Source organism: Bombyx mandarina, chromosome 15, assembly GCF_030267445.1.
Source record: "Bombyx mandarina strain Sakado chromosome 15, ASM3026744v2".
Taxonomy (NCBI): Eukaryota; Metazoa; Arthropoda; class Insecta; order Lepidoptera; family Bombycidae; genus Bombyx; species Bombyx mandarina.
The window spans coordinates 10,392,941-10,416,264 of NC_143221.1; the positions used below are offsets into that span (position 1 = coordinate 10,392,941).

Sequence of the window (23,324 nt, forward strand, 5' to 3'; positions counted from 1 at the left end):
TGTACCAAAACAATTGAAAAAATACAACAAAAAAAAACGTGGGGCATTCGGGAACTGCCGCGGTAAAGCTATTGCATAGCATTTTTTACCAAATTATGCAATTATAATTAGACAATGATAATTTAATATTAAAACAATAATAAAACAAGACCACACTATATTAAACATTAATAAAAGCAAAACCTTAATTGTCCCCTTCACACTCATAAGCTAGACTGCGCGAGAGAGAGATGGGCAGAGTTTTCATGATGCGCATGCAGTGTGACGTCACACCACGCGCTTATTCACAAACACTACACAAGCGCAACGTGTGAATGTGTTGAACGTGAGCTACATGGTAGCCGAAGTGAGGAGTGTTAGGTTTTTTTCGTTACGGAATTGCATGATTCGGTCGCCGCGCTCAAGGCCCGCGATAAAAGCTATGCAATAGCTTAAAAACAGAAAACAATATTTGCCTAAAATCATTTACTTCGAATACAGTGCCGCTCTATAATCGATATCGTCGATAATTGACTACAGCGGTACTTTACTAGTACTTGATTATTGACATCTGTCAAATGGGAATTGGTAATTGGAACAGCTTCAATACAATACAATATCATATCACTCATATTTAATCCGGGATTTAGCTTACAGAAATCGACTGAGCCCTTACCCGTAAAGGCGACATAATCATATACAACGTAGTGTATTCACGACTCTCCATCGGCAGTCTGATAGCAATGCAATCTGACATGGAAACTGACATACACAGCAAAGAATTTCAGCCGCCTAATTCCATGCTTATGCAAATTATCTCAGAAATTTAACAAGCAAAATCAATTTAAAGTTAAAATTAATTGATTAAACTTATTCTTGTCCACTTAATTCTATTCTGTTTTGGTACCTAAGCGAAGCGAATAAAGATTTGTTTTGGTTAGGCTTAGCAATTTGGCAACCTCGTACTGAAACTAAGTTCCAGGCGAGCCCGCCTGAATAGCTATCACCATTTTGTCTATTTCAGCAATCACTGTTTATTTTAGCAGGAGGGTGGTAAGCATTCATGCTCTTTACAGGACAGGACAACCGTCATACAATACAATTGAGGTATCGACCTCATATATTAAAGTGTGAGGCTGCAACCATGTGGTGCAGTTAGATCCGCTATACTCTTAACACTAGCAGTAACATCAAGTGCAAATAATAGAAATAATGTTTATCTATAAAAGCTAAGAACGTCGACAAAAATAGTATAAGGAAATTGATGGGTCTTCTCGACTTCCAATAACGCGTAGTCGATAAGAGCTTAGGATATAATGCGGTTAGAACGACGCGCCAGGGAGTCGTCACCTTGCTTTACACCCCCTAATGGGAACTTCCTTTGATAGTACATATCTATTTTGTATACAATTACAATACATATACAGATACAATCGGATACTTTATATGTAACTAGCGGACCCGGCGAACTTTGTTCCGCCACACGGTTTGTTTCAAACACATCAACCAGTCAACTTCAAAATTCTACTATAATTAACACAATTAACCATAGAATATATTACGTTTAGCTGTCAGTTGCGTTTTGTTATAGTTACCACGTTTTATGTCAAGTCCCACGGGAATGTGATAAAAAGTATCCTATGTCCTTCTCCTGGTTCTAAGCTACCTCCTCGCCAATTTTCAGCCAAATCAGTTCAGTCGTTCTTGAGTTATAAATAGTGTAACTAACACTACTTTCTTTTATATATATAGATATTCACAGAGCATCATAACGAATATCAGTGTTAAGTCAAACTCTAAACTGCGTAAATCTCACGGCTCTAGTATTTAAAACGTGGGAAAGCTTCGCGGTACAAAACGGTTGAATGGTGATGAATGGTCTCACTAATTATTTAGTATTACAATTATCAAATTTTTGGTCTTTTGATTTGATTTACAGGAAGTTTTACTAACTAATAACTTTGACTCCTGACTCAAATCATGGATTCTAAATCATACTATATCATTAATTCAAGTACGTATTTAATTGTATGACTTAAAATGAAACAACTTTTATTCATAACGTTGTTTATTTTTGCAACTGGCATTCAAGTATGATCATCTATTTATGGGAATCAAATGGAATTCCAAAAATAAAAGATCTTCAGGAGCATGCGTCCTGGCACTTAAGGTATTGTTAGTTTATGAAACTAAACTAAAAAAAAAAGCTTTTGTGTATGTTAAAGAATGCGTATGATTTAATGTTTTCCTCTCTCACTACATACACGAAGTCAGCTCCGTAAACAGTTTTAGGGGTTTATGCAAAAAAAAAAACAAGGGAAATTCCTTCACCTATCTTCGTGAAAATAGCACATTACATGGTTTGTGGAGAATTAAGTGTGTACTAAAATTTAACGGAGTACACATAACGACGAACTCACGTTTTTTACTCCGCGAAATGTTTTTTGCGTATCTCGTTACAAAATCAGCACATTTAACCGCAAACAAAAACATCGCGAGGCCATGTCCAAAAGTCCAGTCCTTTGGTTTTATGAAGCGTGTTAAGTGAATTTATTGCTATAATTTTTCCACATTCCTAAACGTATTGTTTCAGGCCGTGTTCGAGAAAAATTTTATGAACATTGTTATACATACTTATGAAGGCTATTTGGTAGCATGTGTTTGAAATAATTTCGTTTTATGAATTCCTTTCACGTTTACCTCGTACCATCGCTCGCGAGTTTTCACGGGGCCTATATATTTTTTCATTTAATATCACATATCTATTTAATTTATTTTTAATTTAATTTTTTATTTAACGATGTTTCATCTACTTACCAAATCATGGGGTTTTTACTTTTATTGCTTAGTTGGATGAACGAGCTCACAGCCGACCTGTTGTTAAGTGGTTACTGGAGCCCATAGACATCTACAACGTAAATGCGTCACCTATCTTGATATATAAGTTCTAATGTCTCAGTATAGTTACAAAGGCTGCCCCACCCTTCAAACCGAAACGCCTTACTGCTTCACGGCAGAAATAGGCAGGGCGGTGGTACCTACCCGGGCGGACTCACAAGAGGTCCTACCACCAGTAATTACGCAATTTATAATTTTGCGGGTTTGATTTTTAATACACGATGTTATTCCTTCACCGTGGAAGTCAATCGTGAACATAAATAATTGTTGAGTACGTATTTCATTAGAAAAATTGGTACCCACCTGAGATTCGAACCCCAGTGCATCGCTGAACACGTATGCACCGGACGTCTTATCCTTTAGGCCACGACGACTTCTAAGTGTACATAACAACAGATACAAAGTTATACACAATTACTAAATACAATAAGAGGTACTATTTCAGCAGACCTTTGAACTCAGGTCTCAGGGCAGGTGGTAGCATTTACGTTGTAGATGTCTATTGGCTCCTAAAACCAATAAATAAATGACCAATAAAAAACTAAGCACAAAAAAAACCGCGTAAGTTATAAACAATACAAAAAAGTTCTACAAAATAACCTGATTGTAGGATCATATTATCTGACATAAAACACAAAAACCTAGTAAATAACGTGAAATATGTGAGTCAGCGAGACAAGACTATTTAAACTTAATACACTCGATGAAAAAGCAAAATATAATACGTATGTTATGTGGTTCCGTTTAGCCACGCTCAAATTGTTAACTTTACCTTTGTCTTTTCTTAGTATAACTCTCACAATCGTTGATGATTTATTTAATTTTATTGAAATTTTAAATTGGATGACTTCATAATTTCAATAAAATCGAACAAATTAAAAACGTTAAAGTTTTATTCTAATGTAATTAACACGTAAATCTTAATACCCATCATTCGTATAGATTAAGTGCTAGCCGGCGCAGATCAAAGTAATATTTAATAATTTACGACTTGAACTGTACAAGAATATTAATTTGTTTAAATGTGCGAACTCGGAGCCGTTTTAGATTATTAAGCAAAAATATTGAGCATTACGAGGAGACAGTTGGTAGTGAGCCGTCGGAGTTGCCATTTTACTCCGATTATTAACTTTTAAATTTATCGGAGCGCACCACCGAGAAGTTCAGGCTTTCGTACTGTTAGAATCGCGCCTACTTCTTAATAAAACTCAATTTACACTCTCAGGACAGTTTAAATAGAGTGCAATACCAAAATAAGTTGGTAGTCAAGACAAAAGACTACTTACTCTCTGAAAGAATATAAAGAAAAAAAAACATTAGTATATTATCGTGGCCTGATAGATAAGATGTCTATAAATTCGATTCAACCCGAATGCGCTGGGCTTCGAATCCCGCAGGCATGCACCAAATTTTCTACGAGAAAATTAGATGTACGTGTTCACGAATGATTTCCATTATGAAAAAAATAACATCGTGTAAAAAATTAAAACCCGTTAATATTTAATTTACGTAATTAATGTTTGTATGATGTCTTATGAGCCCACATGAGTAGATACCATCCTGTCTATTTTTTCCATGAAGCAAGGATGCATTCTCATTTGTAGGGTGAGACAGCCGCTAAGATTATAAAATGGAGACTTACGCTTCATGCCTCAATATATGACATTCGTGTAGTGAATGATATCTACGGAAGAACAAGTAAAAGAACAATAAGTTCAATTGATTATTCGTTAAAGAGTAACAATATCTTAAAAAACAATCAATAACCGTGCCATGTTTTAAATAAAATATCTAATTATTTTGAAAAGACTGCACGCTCGATCGGGTCGTAATAATGTTTTCATTAATGGCGATATTTTTCGTAAAATTCTAGAAAAATAAAAGATAGTATTACTCAATAGTAGTCAATTAGTAGTCGTGGCCTAAAGGATAAGACGTCCGGTGCATTCGTGTTGAAGCGATGCACCGGTGTTCGAATCCCGCAGGCGGGTACCAATTTTTCTAATGAAATATGTACTCAACAAATGTTCACGATTGACTTCCACGGTGAAGGAATAACATCGTGTAATAAAAATCAAACCCGCAAAATTATAATTTGCGTAATTACTGGTGGTAGGACCTCTTGTGAGTCCGCGCGGATAGGTACCACCGCCCTGCTTATTTCTGCCGTGAAGCAGTAATGCGTTTCGGTTTGAAGGGTGGGGTAGCCGTTGTAACTATACTGAGACTTTAGAACTTGTATCTCAAGGTGGGTGGCGCGTCTACGTTGTAGATGTCTATGGGCTCCAGTAACCACTTAACATCAGGTGGGCTGTGAGCTCGTCCACCCATCTAAGCAATAAAAAAAAAAAAAAAAAAAAATATAACTATTTAAATATTTCAGTGTCATAGATTTTAGCTTTGTACGGGTCGAAAATATGTTTTGTAAAGATAGTGATCTTTTTAAATTTTATTTTAGAAAGTAATACAAAATTTGTGCATCCGTTCCGTAAATACGTCTTTCATTTAACTTTAAATAATTTTACTTAATTCAAGAATATCAGATGAGGCTCAAAGTGCTCCTAAATGTTTCCAAAGATTGAGGTCTGAGACTCTTGTGAATTTCTTATGAAGAGTTACGGCTGGAGGGCTTTACGCAAGAATTTCGAAAGGTAAAATAAACAAACCTCCTCCTTTGTTTTAAATAACGTTACCATCATTAAAACATGTAAATTTCTTACTGTGATACGCTCGGTCAACTTTCACAAATTTTTACAGTATTAATAGTCAACCTATTTTCTGCTGTTTATTTTCTTATAGGAAACCGAAGTAGGAGAGTTGACGTATAATTCAGGATTGATCGATTACTTAAAAATTCTTTAAAAATGTGATAAAAATGCGAAATTCAATCTTGTTCGAAATGCCGGATGATTCCGTTCTAAGCAACCGATACTGGACACTAAGAAATACATTTTAACCTAAATAGATGAAATTATAATTTTGGGGTAAATAAAACTGATCCACAATATCAATTTCAAAAGCGCGCCAATATTGATGGCCTCACACTATTTTAAAATAACACATGGAAATTATATTCTATCGTACATTACATACGCGTTTTTGGGCCTAACGCAATTCACTGGTAAGTTATTCTCCTCATGTACGTTATTTAGTTTCCCTTTTATGTTATATCTCTAATTATTTTTCTATTTGTAATATAGTTTTTTATATAATCAAAATCTTATTTTAGTCAGTAGTAACTAAATAACAAACAGCTATAAATCGAACAAGTACAGAACTAATAAGTTCTCGAGCAATTCATTTAGACGCCTAGAGCCATTAGCGCTTAAATAAGCAACAAAAAATAGTTGTTGGTTGATTAGTGAGTGCAAAGTTTTGTCTACTATCGGGCTTGGAAACCAGCCAAATACGGTTAATAACTTATGCTGTGCTAAAGGATTTTCAATTGTCTCGAGATACAGGAATATTCACTGATTACACGAGTCAAAACGTATGAACACATAAATCTATACATATAAATAAAATTGGAGTGTCTGTTTGTAATATTAAAATAACCGCTATTTACTACATGCATATGAATATATACACGGTACATACACCAAAATAACATTTTTTACAATTTTTGTCTGTCTGTTTGTTTCAACTAATCTCTAGAACGGCTGGACCGATTTTTACGAGATTTTCACTGATAGGTAGCTGATGATATAAGGAGTAACTTAGGCTACTTTTTTTAGACTAGCTTCCCCCCGCGGCGTCACCCGCGGTACGACAATAACTGCAGGTAGCATCGCGGGACTCAGCTATCAATAATAAAATTAAATGTTTCCGAAGCGAAGCGTGGGCGGGTCGCTAGTACATAATATTATAAGGATTGACGCCATAACGTGTTCTATGACACTCAAATATTTTTTTCGTATCACCGTTATATGACCAGGTTTTTAACATAATTATTTGAGCACCAGCAAATAGCTCACCATGAGTGATAAATATCAGAGCCTTCCAATGTGAGATTTTGACGAAACTAATACTTATATAACTGAAAATAATCCTCCAGCTTCCTATAGCATACGGGTACGCGACCCTGAATATACAAAGACACTACTTTCATCGAAATAAGACTCAACCTTAGTAGCGATTACTTCCCGTTGCCATTTTTTTCCCAACATCCTCTCAAATTTTATGAATAGTGAGTATTGCGCACCATAAGACCACCCGGAGTGGTACGAACCACCATCCTACCTATATGTATTTCAACCGTCAAGCATTCATATCCGTCTGAAACGTGAGATTCCTCACCTCATATCTGAGAGCTACCACTTGTAGTTGTGGTGTTAGCCACGTGGACCGTTAGCTGCAGAGCTGCATGAATACATTTCTTTGAACCTATGAACACTTGAATTCATGTTTTTAAAATAAACTGATGAGGGCACTGATGGCACTGCCGGTTTTAATTATCACAATTTATAATTGTGTTTTTAACTAATAATATCTCAATCTAAATAGTGATATTATTTACCTGCTGCATGCCGCAAAATATATTTCTTATGAAAATAATATATTATTTACTATGATATTTATATATAGCTCTAGCTCTAGTAAATAGTATTTATAGTTATATTTTGTTTTGTTTATTGGTTAGTTAATACTTGAAGAAATATGTTTATTTTAGTGGCAAATGAGAGACGTTTTGTTTTGTTCACATTCCCGATCTTGCTGACCGAATGGTAAACAGTCGACGTCACCCAAAACTCGTCATTTCGGATTCTCCGGATCCACTAACGGTGCTTTTAGGTACTTCAAGCACCGGTCAACGTCCCCGCCGAACCCGTCGCTTGCGAAGTAGGGCTCAAAGAGTAAATTAACCCATATACACTGCCCACTGAGTTTCTCGCCGGATCTTCTCAGTGGGTCGCGTTTCCGATCCGGTGGTAGATTCTGCGAAGCACTGCTTTTGCTAAGGTTAGTGTTAGCAACGTCAGGTTTAGGCCCCGTGAGCTCACCTACTTGTTAGGGTTACACTGAAATGGCCTCTCAAGGCTATTAGCTTAGGTAGGAAAAAAAAGTTATGTTTACCATAATAGATGACGGTAATACTAGACTCATAAATCGATACAATTTTCCAAAGCTGTCATTGAATGACATTTTGCAACCACATGTATATGTGATGTTTCAATGCTAGTTAAAATTCAGATCTCCTGGTGTTTTTTTTTTATTGCTTAGATGAGTGGACGAACTCACAGCCCACCTGGTGTTAAGTGGTTACTGGAGCCCATAGACATCTACAACGTAAATGCGCCACCCACCTTGAGATATAAGTTGTAAGGTCTCATTATAGTTACAACGGCTGCCCCACCCTGGCGGTGGTACCTACCCGCGCGGACTCACAACAGGTCCTACCACCAGTAAAAATGTGTGTGTAGCAATTGTATAAACATTTTCCTATGAAGTAATTTATTTATAATAATAAAGATCTAATTCTTGTTACTGTAGTTTCTAGGCATATTCGCAGCGCTGGGTGCTGGGTTTTATCAATAAACTATTTATATAAGCTGTGCATTCGATACGGATGTCGCTCATATCCGGAACGAAGCGAATGTTGATTAAAGTATAAACTAGGGACTGACTCACGCCGCCGCATACGAAGGATTTCACTTCATCAGAATATATACTGCATATAATTTCTAATTTATATGAGTTACACGTTTTATGTCATCTTTTCTATTTTTTCTTAATATTATGAGCATCCAATCGGACATTATCACTATTTTTTTATACGAAAAGTCACAATATATACATAAAGAACTAGTAATTCAACTAAAATATGCTTTTCCAAATATACTTTGTGTCCCAATCCCTTTTTTGTATTAAATAGCTAAGTTAAACAAATGACCCCATAGTACAGCTGATGTTAAGCAGTTTCGATTTTATCTTCATAAATACGAATTTAATTATTAATTTCGATTTTTTCCCTTTTTGTTCAATTTACGTATTAACTGATTTTAGGGCGTTTTGTGAGCCTGCACGAGTAAATTTCGCCACTATCCTTGGCTATTGTGCTTGCCTTGAAAAAATTCCGCCCCAATATTGGAATTTTACTTAAGCTTATAGTTTATATATTTTATTTAGCAAAATTAAAATTACTAATTTATTACAGAAACATTATTATAAGTTATATATTCCAAAAATATAAGTAAATATTTGTTTTTTATTTAACAATTTTTAATGTGGCACTAAGGGCGACCCATAATTATATCACATAAAAAAAACTAATTAAATTTCTTTAATTCCAGAAAATAGAAAAATCGATTATTATTTTCAATCTCCAAGGAAATGAATTTAATAAATAATTTTGATTATTATGTTTTACCAAAAGTGCCAATATTATAATTCACAAATAACAGATAAATTGAATTTCTTGAATTATCAACTAAACAGAAAATGATTAATTAATTAGTTAATAAATTAATTAATTAATTAATTACTTATATTAAGCAATCTTGATAAGACAAAAAAAAATTTTTTTCACTTTTTAAATTTTGCCGCCCTGGGCACTTAGTGTAAATCCACCATTGCCGCCACTGTTATTGCGCAATGAATCGTAAAATAAATTGAGTTTGTTTTTGACTCAACAAGGCAGCTAGTCCTATTGCTAGATTTTGACAAACAACAACATACTCACAGGTGACTATTTTTTTTTTAATCGTTCGAAACTGTAAGCTAAAAAAACATGTACGCGATATTTAACTGTAGATTTAAACAAATAAAACATAAAATAAGATCGATCTTTTTCCCGTGAAGCTTGATCTCATTGACTTATGCTATGCTTTGCAAATGCAAATGTTACTCGCGCAAGCTATCTCCAATATTCAATGGTAGCTGTTAAATATACTTAGATGGCTATCTGTAGTTCAACGTACGGGCTTTTCTTAATTAAATTGCCGCACCAGCAATTATCAGGCCGGATATTAGTTTCTAAATGGATCAACCCCATCAATTTCAATTTTCATCTAAACTTTTAGGTTCATTAATAAAAGTGTTGACAAGCTCTTTCAGCAAGACTTATCGTAGTTTACTGAGCGAAAATCAAATATTGTAGAAATTAAAAACTACATATGTATAGTTAAAAGAGTAAGCGAGTCGTAAATATAATTAAAAACTATTTTAACCGTTAAAGTCGAGAAATATCTTTTATTTCAAGTGAAACATAAAGCAAATAATGTTTATATGAAAATAGACAGTATTTACCACAATATTCAAATGTCAACAATAACACTAATCGTCCGCGAACACGAAAACTATGAAGTGTTCGAAAAATCAGATATAATACAATGACGAGATTAAACTGTTGTACTTTGTCACCCAAAAATATTCAAATAAACTACGAAATTTATCGACCACAGTGAATAATAGTGTTTGCTCTCCAAACTAAAAATAAGTTTTCTCGAAATAAAACAGTAAATAAATTGCACGTGTTCAACTATTTTCGTTTTACAGTCCACGAATGTTGGTAACAAACATAAACGTAACAGATAAACGACTGGATTTTACAAGTGAACGCAAAAGTTTTGTTGGTGCGCCTCGACTTTATCCCATTCCTGCATACATAAAATTGCTTTAGCAGTTCAAGGTAGTAAGAGTCGATACTCGAAAGATCCTCGAACCATGCAAAGTAATGTGCGACACAAATATCATACAAGCCGAGAATAGATCTTCAGGATCAGGTCAGGGACGAGATCGTGACGTAAATGTGACGCAGAAAATAGTAGGTACGGACATCAAACGATTTACATTGAACGACTTTATTGGGCGTAGAAAGGTCAGTAAATTAAATCTTTAATACTTAACAAGAAATAGCGATAAGAAAGTAATATCGATGAAATCTCACAAGGTAGCTTTCACACATTTATTTACTGGTGGTAGGACCTCTTGAGAGTCCGCGCGGGTAGGTACCACCACCGTGCCTATTTCTGCCGTGAAGCAGTAATGCGTTTCGGCTTGAAGGGTCGGGCATCCGTTGTAATTATATTGAGACCTTAGAACTTATATCTCAAGGCGAGTGGCGCATTTACGTTGTAGATGTCTATGAGCTCCAGTAACCACTTAACACCAGGTGGGCTGTGAGCTCGTCCAGCCATCGAAGTAATTAAAAAAACACTAGATGATGACCGAGCTGCACTTGGTTTTTTTTTTGATAACGCTATCTTGTTGTGTCTTTAAAGCGGTTAGTTGCCCTCAATTAAGAAAAATAGTATTTTTATTCGCCAACAGATGTCGGTAAGAGTTGATTACTGAAAACACGAATAAAACAACATTTTCTGAGAATAAATCGTAGCTAGATCGATTTATCGCCCCCGAAATCCCGTGTATACTAAATTTTATGAAAATCGTTGGAGCCGTTTCCGAGATTCAGATTATATACTTATATATACAAGAATTGCTCGTTTAAAGGTATAAGATATTAAAAAAAATACTACAGTACAAAACTATAATTTTCATTATGAATTGTACACAGCCACTAGCCGTAATTACGTTTCGAAATATTCAATTATAAAAACGAAATTTGAACATATGAAATGAGCGTAACCATCCCATCCCTGGTCTATTTCCATTTTACGAGTGGGAATGTACTCTCAGTGACAGTGGTCGTAAACATATGTAGTTTACGACGAGTACTGCGTATTGCACAACCGGGCAGCGGCGCCTATCCACGGCCCGCTCAATATTATCCACCCTTGAAATTATCATTATTATGAGCCTCACCTTAACATTGTGTTTGCTTCTCCACTTTAGCTACACATGTGAAGTTTAAGTACTTACATCATGCAGCAGAACGTCAAGTATTATAAAAATGGTCCTGAAATTACTACATTGAAATAGTTTTAATTTGTTACCCTTAAATTAGGTGTTTAGTTAATTTTTTTATTTATTTCTTAATATTATGAGTCGCGTTATCAACAGCGGACCAAATTATGATAAGCTAAAAGTCGTGAAATTCGCCTATTTACTTTAGTGAAAATATAATGGCTTTGATACTAATTTTATTTATTATATTGATAATTAATAAATAGTCACATATAGAGATAACTCACACAAGGCAATCTAGTTTCAAACCAATTTCCTTATATTATAAGAACGCGATACTAATAAATAGACTATTATACGTTTAAGTATATACATGTATATGTAGACATTAAACACCTAGACAAAGAGTAAACAAATCTGTTCATCCCACGAATGCTTGACCGATTTTGGAGTAAATCTGCGGTGTTCGTCCCAGTAGGTGGCTAACTCACCGCTAATTACTGGTCATCGAAATCAAATATACATTAGTATCTATACGGCTTTGTCCGAGTTTACTGAGTGCTGACTTTTATGTATGTTTTCAGTACCCGGGAGAAAATCTTAAATTTGAAGTGGCTAGCGTATGTTTCTGTTTATATCTCAATTATAAGAAGAAAGAAAACGATACTGAAAACAGTCAATGTCAAGAAAAAAAAATCGTTGTAACTGCATTCCACGGCATAAAAAATATTTGGCAATTATTACTTTTTTTTAGTCGGAAACAGAATCTCCTATGTGATTGTCGCGTTCGATAAGGATTCGCGCGGGACTGCTGAAGCAAAACACAAAAAAACTCCCCTGCACTACTTTCTGGAACTGCCGAATCCTGTTTGAAAGAGAACCGGGAGATACAGGAAGATCGACCACGGTCAGCACTGCAATGAACACGTCGCCAACGACGCCAGACCAATGGGGTATTCGATGGAAAAGAGGACCAATCAAGCCGCCCTGGCATTACAGCTAGAGTTCTGAGATATACAACTGGACTAATGTCATCCACTCAGGTTGTAACGCCATACATCGCCAACCAACCGAACGCTTACATTGACTTAGCTTCTGACAACACAGCCCACCGCTACGCAAACTTGCGAGTCGATAGCTTTACATGAGAATTTTGAAAACTGTAACGTTCACAGTGATGACAATATTTCTTTCATTCAATTTATTTTTGGTCGTAAGCCTTTATTTATAATATTCATCAGCATTGAGAAAAAACAAAATTCAATTTCATTTCTTAAGCAAGTAGTAACAACAAGCCGCGTTAGGAATTTGAACATTGCAGTTACGATGTATTTATTCCTCGATCGCAGTCCCTATATTGGAAACTTCGTTTATTTATTTTTCGATGCACAGGAGTACAAGTCGAAGTCGAAATAATATAATGTAAACATTAAATTTAAAATGCGATACATTTTACTTTCCTTCTATAGATCTTTGTTTTTTCTGTGAGTATACGTCATTAATGTGCGTCATTGACGTCATATTATCACGTCAGAGAGTCCTTGATGGTTGGTTTTTTATTTTAATTAATTCTCCTTCATATGCGGTAGAGTACATGGCCATACCATCTGATGGTATATGGTATTTACACTTTAAAAAACCAGCAATGCCTCGGGCAAAACTGAACCCCTTATTTACTTAGATTTTTTATCAAGCCCAGCACGTGGCAAAAAAATATCTCTGGTATTGGACTTTGGATGAACATAGTAGTTCCAAGTAACATAGAAGAATTCTGCTCCCAAATACGGGTGGTGCGATGGTAAAGACGACTTGAGGGATCATCTCAAAAAAATCTACAACGCACTCCCAATATTACTACAAATACACGTGTGTAAAAATAAATTACTCAATCCATTAGCTTTGAAATGTTGGCGAGCTTTGTGCAAGAACTACTTGCGGTCTCTAGGGGCGACCGCCCCAAATTGGAAACATCTGATTTATCTTCAAGTACTTTTTCATTTCAGCTTACATTTCTAATTCAAGTACCAAAAGCTTACAAGAAAAGTAGATTGTGATAGTCTTTGCCCAAAATTTAAAAATAAATACTTCATACGTGTAATAAAACGTAATCGACAAAGATTTTTTTGTCCGTGTCCTCAAATAAGGCTACTGTTAGCTCGTCTCTACAGATCTATCTTGGTATGAAATAAAAATACGACAAACAAATGCTAAGTCGTTGGTATATAAAACTAAGAAATGCGGAAAAGGAATATTTAATTACGCAGTAACTAACCAATTACGTAAAGTAAACAGTCATTAGTCTGTGTTACAGCAAATTCTTGCGCGTTTTAACTTTTAGTACGAAGCCTAGTTTTTTGTTGAGAATCCTTACAAATAACGAGAATAAACTGAATTCCAAAAAATGTTTACACTTACCAGATACAAAACAATGAAAATGCTACTGTGTTTTCTAAGACATAAGATTCAAGTCTTGATTGCATATCGACTGCCTACGTTTCAAATTAGAACTTCAAATCATATATGAAGAAGTCTCGCAAAATTCCGTGAGGTAGTTAAGAATTAGAGAGTTACTTCTGCGATTGAATGTTGATACTATAAGTGATTTATTTAGAGGATCACCACAAATTTTGTAGATATAATAACAGATTTTTTTTATTTTCGGTAACACAAATAACTGTTTTTTTACCAGTTAAAGAAAGCCGCGACTTAGACAAACAATCATTTTAAGAACAAACATTAAGAAACATATCTTTGTAGAATGAGCTGGTTAAGGGCAACCGGATTTCTCGGACACGTTCCGGGACTTTCGCAAACACACGGCTTCGCAAACATGCGATACACCTTTTAATTAAACCACCAGAAAATCTATATACTCTACAATTGTAAGAAACTTTTGATAAACAAAGATGAAGTGGTTTTACTATTATATATATTTTTATTGCTTCGACGTGTGGACGAGCTCACAGCCCACCTGATATGAAGTGGTTACTGGAGCCCATAGACATCTACGGCGTAAATGCGCCACCCAGCTTGATACATAAGTTCTAAAAGGTATCTAGTATAGTTACAACGGCTGCCCTACCTTTCAAACCGAATCACATTACTGCACATCACATACCCGTGCGGATTCACAAGTTGTCCTACCAATAGAAGGGCTCCCGGGTGAACAGAAAATTTATTTTTTTACTCGAAGCGCCTCTCCGATATTGAAGATTGACTACCAATGAAGCAAACCAGTCATTGTCTACCAAGTGAAACAACTGCTTACTGATAGCAGTTCCAATCCCCTCTCCAATACTCTTTAACCTCGGAATTTATGCGTCTTTTATTACATCTATAGTCCATACATAGTAATTTAAAGTAGTTCGCATATATCATTCCGAAGCACGTACAAAAGCTCCTTATAATAAATATTAATAAATAATAAAAAGATATGTTCCCATAAACTCTTTTTTTTAAAGTCCATGAAACGTAGACTTATGCTTTGATATATATGGTGTTAGACTAATGAAATATCGATTTGTCAAATCGATCTTATCTACACAAAAAGCCACAGATGACAAGCGTTACCGTAAACACAAATCTTGTTAATTTGACTCTTACAGTACTCCCCTATAAGTCCGTTCCCGAGTCTCTTAAAGTACAGTCTAACTTTTTGTGAACATCGCGTCTGCTTCAAGTTGTACTTAAAGCAGCTGGCGAGCGCTGCCTGTACGGGGAGAATTGTAAAACTTTAGGTAAAGGCCATTTCACAGGGCGGCGTTGTGCCTAATTAGGCAGCAGAACGCTGTATTAGAAAAAATAATAAAGGCCCTGTCTAGATCCGATGAACCTTAATGAGAAGCAGAATATAAAGGAAAAACTCCTTCACGAACTAAGCGATAAATGAGATACAATGTTACAAAGAAATATTGACCCTAGCAAGAGCAGTGCTTCGCCACGAATCTACCACCGGATCGGAAACGCCACCTTTTGTAACGAATTTTGAAAAAAATATGCTGATTAAATTTGTAAATTTAAGTGAAGAAAAATATTTATATTTATTAAAGTGTTATGATATTAATTAGAATGAAACATACTCGTACATGTATTAATTTAAACATAATATCTCTTGTAATCTTATCATATTTATTATTTTTTAGTATAAAGCTGTGGCTGAACTGTGGCTGTCAAAGATTTCTACAAACAGTAATATACAGATTTTATGTGTCTTTTATTTGTTAATAACTGTGATTAATTCTTACAATTGGGTGCATTTCGTGTCCAAATTCCAAGTTCCAAGAAGCAATTGACACGAGGTAGACCGTGATCATTGATCTGCCAATTACAAAAAAAAAACTTAAATCCGCTACGACTATCAAAAAAGCCTTATATACAAAATTAACAGCAAACTTTAAGAATTAATTGGAACGAAATAAGGTTCAATTTTAACTAAACTTCGGCTTATCATTCTAAATTTATTAAAACCTTAGGTACATTTGACTGTTATATAATATACACAACACTTGCTACTATACTCTGTTTGTTAACCGATTTTGTTTTGTTTGATAGCCGTTAACAAGCTAAACTAAAAATTGCATTAAAAAATTACAGCTTTTTTTTAAATGTCAAAAAGATAACAAAAGCGGAAATGTGATGTACAAAATGAGTCTAAATCTCGAGGTATGATTAAAGTCGAATTTCGATCTTCGAATGACACTAGTCAGTATAAGTTATTACTAGATGATGACCGGTTTTTTTTTTATACTGCCATCTTGTTGTTTCTTTAAAGCGGTTAGTTGCCCTCAATTAAGAAAAATAGTATTATTATTCGCCAATAGATATCAGGAAGAGTCATAAAGTTGATCATCGATAAAGTTGATTATTGGAAACACGAATAAAACAACATTTTCTGAAAATAAATCGTAGCTAGATCGATTTATCACCCCTGAAATCCCCCGTATACTAAATTTTATGAAAATCGTTGAAGCCGTTTCCGAGATTCAGATTATATATATACAAGAATTGCTCGTTTAAAGGTATAAGATTTTTACAATAAATGAGCTCCGGTGCATTTTAAGAACAAACAAAGCTTGCGGTGAAGATTGGGTTTGATTTTACTGAACCCTTCCGAGGCTCACTTCAGGACGACAAATCGCAAATATTGACGGAACAAACGAGGTCAATTCCACAAGATTTCCGTTGGTTCGGGCTCTGCACATACCATTGTTGGCTGAGGAATACTTTCGCAAACTCTGCTCGAATAACATAACGAACCAGTAACGTTTTTGAATATTATCGTCGTGATTAACTACAGCAAGGTAGCTAGAAAAATGTATCTGAAAAATTTTCACAAAACTGATCAGTGGCTTGTCTTGTCGAAACAAGGATGCTAGATGCTTACTGGTGGTAGGACCTCATGTGAGTCCGTACGGGTAGGTACCACCGCCCTACCTATTTCTGCAGTGAAGCAGTAATGCGTTTCGGTTTGAAGGGTAGGGCAGCCGTTGTAACTATACTCGAGGTCTTAACCTTATATCTCAAGGTGGGTGGCGCATTTACGTTGTAAATGTCTATGGGCTTCAGTGACCTTACACCAGGTGGGCTGTGAGCTCGTCCACCCATATAAGCAAAAGATATTTTTTTATTCGTTCAAAATACCAGAATAAAGAGAAAAGCGCGTCGGGTCAACACGAGTTGAATTTGACTGTGCCAATAACGCTTTTAAATGAAAAAACGATCAACCAAGAAATAAACACCAAAAAAGCACACCTAATATCAACGTAACGACCCCGATACATACACGTCTACGTTTATCGATAAAGAAACGAACTGCTGACACAAATGATCGACAAAATTTCCCCCGAGCTTCAGTGAGGCCGGGCCGCCGCCTCCTAAATATGTTGTTTGACACTAAATTACATTTTCAAGGCGTTTTATGTGACAACTAAAAAAAATACTAAAGTTGTTAGCTCGCAAAATGGCTATCGTTGACGTCATGAAAGTTCCGGCGCGGTGGCCGAAACAAAGACACATCGTATAACAAGGAAATCTTTTGTTGTGCTTATAAAAACAGGCCAACTTAACTGTGACGTACTATACCGTTCAGAATATGTTTATGAAGTCTTTTGGTTATATTAAAGAAACTTGTTTTTCAACACAAAAACTTTGTTCGGTTTTAAGGCGCTTGCGTAACTAGGTAAAAAAAAATTACCTTCTAGTACAATCCTGTTACTAAACATAAACTCCATAGTTACGGTATACGGTCAGTTGGGAGATATCCCTAAGAAAAAAGACAGACTGTCTGATTGAGGGATAAAATGTCATGATATAAAAGTTGTGTTTTACGTATTTAAAAGGTTCAAAGATAAAAAGCCAATTGATTGTTAATGTATACGATTTTAAGGTGCGTGTGGAATAAATAAGTGCTTCCTATACTGCAGTTTGAGTTCCATCCGCAATGACGACAGTTGACAACATATTTCCTAAAATGTGATTTAATGAATTTTTGGTAATATCGTATATAAAAAAATATTTAAAATAAAAATTACATTACAAATTTGGTCGTATTGTAACTAAATGTAAAGAGTACATCAACAATTATATTATTATTTTATAATATTACGCACAAATTATGCAAAAGGTCTGAGTGTTAGGTATTGGAACCTATAAGTTTTCATGATGTAATTGAATATAAGCGACCCTTGTAACTGAGTTTGAGACTTCGAACAATCTGTCGTACATCAAATACATCGGTTATTGCATTAATTAATCAAGAGTCATTAAAAGCATTGAAAGTCATTAGATTATATTATATTATATTCGATACGCTGGTAAATAAAACTGAATAACATGAGAAATGAAAACTAATTAGGATTTTCTAGCCCGCCGCGCCCGCCGTTTCCGCCACGCCTGCCGTTCCCGCGTCCCCTGCAAGCGCGCGCAAAACTCCCGCGCCGTACACCGCAGCCTCCGTCGCGCCCAGCACACCCGTGTCCCCCATACTGTCGCGAAAAACTCCCGCGTCTACCGCGGCAGCTTCCGTTCTACCTCAGCGATCGTCTGCGGCCTCCGTCGCGTCCGCCGCTCCCGCGCCTTCCTCCTCGTCCTCCGACTCTGACTCGGATATGGAGGTTGACCTCGTTCCCGCCTCATTAACAGATGGATTCACTCTCGTGCAAAAGGGTAAGAAGCGCGCCGCGGAGTCCCGAGCTTCCGCGGCCGCTAAAATAAGCAAAGCCGCGAACGCGTCGCGCCCCCGCCCTCCGACCCCCGTCGCTCCCTGTCCCCGTGCCACGCCGTCGCCGCGCCCGGTGGCACAAACGAAAAATCAGGCCCCTCCTTCGTTGATTCTTCAAGAGAAGGCTGCTTGGGACCGTGTCTCCCTGGCCCTTAAGGCCAAAAACATAAATTTTGTCAGTGCCCGTAACCTCGCGAACGGGATACAGATAAAAGTAGAAACACCCGACGACCATAGGGCCCTCTCAAGCTACCTCCGAAAGGAGCGTATAAGTTATCATACGTATACGCTCCAGGAGGAGCGTGAGCTCCGTGCAGTCATACGTGGCATCCCCAAGGAGTTAGATGCCGAGCTCGTAAAGGCCGACCTACTCGAACAAGGCCTACCCGTAAACTCCGTGCACCGCATGCACACAGGACGCGGGAGGGAGCCATACAATATGGTTCTCGTCGCCCTCCAGTCTACCCCCGAGGGTAAGCAAATCTTTAACGTCCGAACTGTCTGTAGGCTTTCCGGAATCACCGTGGAAACCCCTCATAAAAAAGGCACTCCGAGCCAGTGCCACAATTGTCAGTTGTACGGGCATTCTTCCCGTAATTGTCACGCGCGCCCTCGATGCGTCAAGTGTTTGGACGATCACGCCATGACTCTTTGCAATCGCGATCAAAAAACCGCGACGGAACCACCTAGCTGCGTCCTGTGCCGAACACAGGGTCACCCCGCGAATTACCGTGGATGCCCCCAAGCCCCTAAAATAAATCGCCGCGTCGCGCGTCAAAACCGCCTCCGAGCTTCCGGCCCTGACATCAAAGCCACGGCACCCTCTGTGCCGAAGGCTAAGCCTGCCTTCGTGCCGACGCCGGCGCCCAGCGGCTCGGCCTGGGCTAAACCGCTGCCGTACACGAACACGGCTGTAGCTCCCTCCCCCGCGATTCGTTCCTCCCCCGCGACCAGCACTCCGACCGCGTCCGACAATCTCGCTCTAGCGATCGACTTTTTTCAGTCGATCAACTTTGAGCGTGTTAATGCTTTGGGTGACGCCATTCGCGCCGCCTCCACTGCACAACACTTCATCGCCGTTGTGCAAGAATACGCTGACGTATACGCGTCGTTAAATACGTACGTCCTCCCCTCGCTCCGCCGGTAATCAATGGCGTACATAAGTAGAATAAAGCCCCTATCCGTAACGATAGGATTTTTTAACGCTTACGGTCTCGCAAATCAACGTGATCAGGTTTGTGATTTTTTGCGTGACCATCAAATTGACATCTTTTTGGTGCAGGAGACCCTGCTTAAGCCCGCGCGCCGCGACCCTAAAATCGCGAACTATAACATGGTTAGGAACGACAGGCTCACTGCTCGTGGTGGTGGTACCGTCATTTACTATAGACGAGCCCTGCACTGCGTCCCACTCGACCCCCCCGCGCTTTCTAACATCGAAGCATCAGTATGCCGAATCTCACTGACTGGACACGCGCCGATCGTTATCGCGTCCGTTTATCTTCCACCGGATAAGATCGTTCTAAGCAGTGATATCGAGGCGCTGCTCGGCATGGGAAGCTCTGTCATTCTGGCGGGCGACCTAAATTGTAAACACGTCAGGTGGAACTCACACACCACAACACCGAATGGCAGGCGGCTTGACGCGTTAGTCGATGATCTCGCCTTCGATATCGTCGCTCCGCTAACCCCGACTCACTACCCGCTAAATATCGCGCATCGCCCGGATATACTCGACATAGCGTTATTAAAAAACGTAACTCTGCGCTTACACTCGATCGAAGTAGTTTCAGAGTTAGATTCAGACCATCGTCCCGTCGTTATGAAGCTCGGTCGCGCTCCCGATTCCGTTCCCGTCACGAGGACTGTGGTGGATTGGCACACGCTGGGCATCAGCTCCCGTTTAGCCCGGACTCTACCCCGTCTCCTCAGGATACCGCTGAAGCCATAGACATCTTAACGTCACACATCACCTCGACATTAGATAGGTCATCGAAGCAAGTTGTAGCCGAGGACTTCCTTCACCGCTTCAAATTGCCCAACGATATTAGGGAACTCCTTAGAGCTAAGAACGCCTCGATCCGCGCCTACGATAGATATCCTACCGTGGATAATCGTATTCGAATGCGTGCCCTACAACGCGACGTAAAGTCTCGCATCGCCGAAGTCCGAGATGCCAGATGGTCTGATTTCTTAGAAAGACTCGCGCCCTCCCAAAGGTCTTACTACCGCTTAGCTCGTACTCTCAAATCGGATACGGTAGTAACTATGCCCCTCCTCGTAGGCCCCTCAGGCCGACTCGCGGCGTTGGATGATGATGAAAAAACAGAGCTGCTGGCCGATACATTGCAAACCCAGTGCACGCCCAGCACTCAATCCGTGGACCCTGTTCATGTAGAATTAGTAGACAGTGAGGTAGAACGCAGAGCCTCCTTGCCACCCTCGGATGCGTTACCATCCGTCACCCCGATGGAAGTTAAAGACTTGATCAAAGACCTACGTCCTCGCAAGGCTCCCGGTTCCGACGGTATATCTAACCGCGTTATTAAACTTCTACCCGTCCAACTCATCGTGATGTTGGCATCTATTTTCAATGCCGCTATGGCGAACTGTATCTTTCCCGCGGTGTGGAAAGAAGCGGACGTTATCGGCATACATAAACCCGGTAAACCAAAAAATCATCCGACGAGCTACCGCCCGATTAGCCTCCTCATGTCTCTAGGCAAACTGTATGAGCGTCTGCTCTACAAACGCCTCAGAGACTTCGTCTCATCCAAGGGCATTCTCATCGATGAACAATTCGGATTCCGTACAAATCACTCATGCGTTCAACAGGTGCACCGCCTCACGGAGCACATTCTTGTGGGGCTTAATCGACCAAAACCGTTATACACGGGAGCTCTCTTCTTCGACGTCGCAAAAGCGTTCGACAAAGTCTGGCACAATGGTTTGATTTTCAAACTATTCAACATGGGCGTGCCGGATAGTCTCGTGCCCATCATACGGGACTTCTTGTCGAACCGCTCTTTTCGATATCGAGTCGAGGGAACCCGCTCCTCCCCACGACCTCTCACAGCTGGAGTCCCGCAAGGCTCTGTCCTCTCACCCCTCCTATTTAGCTTATTCGTCAACGATATTCCCCGGTCGCCGCCGACCCATTTAGCTTTATTCGCCGACGACACGACTGTTTACTATTCTAGTAGAAATAAGTCCCTAATCGCGAAGAAGCTTCAGAGCGCAGCCCTAGCCCTAGGACAGTGGTTCCGAAAATGGCGCATAGACATCAACCCAGCGAAAAGTACTGCGGTGCTATTTCAGAGGGAAAGCTCCACACGGATTTCCTCCCGGATTAGGAGGAGGAATCTCACACCCTCGATTACTCTCTTTAGACAACCCATACCTTGGGCCAGGAAGGTCAAGTACCTGGGCGTTACCCTGGATGCATCGATGACATTCCGCCCGCATATAAAATCAGTCCGTGACCGTGCCGCGTTTATTCTCGGTAGACTGTACCCCATGATCTGTAAGCGGAGTAAAATGTCCCTTCGGAACAAGGTGACACTTTACAAAACTTGCATAAGGCCCGTCATGACTTACGCGAGTGTGGTGTTCGCTCACGCGGCCCGCACACACATAGACACCCTCCAATCCCTACAATCCCGCTTTTGCAGGTTAGCTGTCGGGGCTCCGTGGTTCGTGAGGAACGTTGACCTACACGACGACCTGGGCCTCGAATCAATTCGGAAATACATGAAGTCAGCGTCGGAACGATACTTCGATAAGGCTATGCGTCATGATAATCGCCTTATCGTTGCCGCCGCTGACTACTCCCCGAATCCTGATCATGCAGGAGCCAGTCACCGTCGACGCCCTAGACACGTCCTTACGGATCCATCAGATCCAATAACCTTTGCATTAGATGCCTTCAGCTCTAATACTAGGGGCAGGCTTAGGGACCCCGGTAACCGTACTCGTCGAACTCGACAAAGAGGTCGACGTGCAACCTAACGCATGCATCAGCCCGCTGAGTTTCTCGCCGGATCTTCTCAGCGGGTCGCGATTCCGATCCGGTAGTAGATTCATTCGCGAAACAATTGCTCTTGAGTTGTTAGGTCTCCTTCGGAGGCGCTCGGGCAGTTGTTAGCAAATCCCACCCCTCTTGGCTGAGCCTTTGCTCGCCCACCTGTCCTGGTGAAACTGGAAAGGCCTTCGGGCCACCAGTAAACTTCCAATCATAAAAAAAAAAAAAAAAAAAAAAAAGGATTTTCTAATTTAAAAGTATGACGACCATTGTAGACGGTATATTTCTTTGCACTGCACCAAGATTACCGCTCCGATAATTAAATGGCCAAATTAAAAGTTCAATCTTAAATTTCCGAGTCCATATTTCAAATCACAGTATGTAATATTATGTTTGAAAGCTTTA

The 23,324-nt window shown here is 38.9% G+C and overlaps 1 protein-coding gene across 10 annotated transcripts in view; it reads right to left on the reverse strand.

Annotated features, from left to right (window-relative positions):
- The window catches only part of LOC114247968 (cyclic nucleotide-gated channel alpha-3), a 113,247-nt gene that overhangs the window by 81,365 nt on the left and 8,558 nt on the right, over nt 1–23,324 (reverse strand). The window lies entirely within an intron of this gene.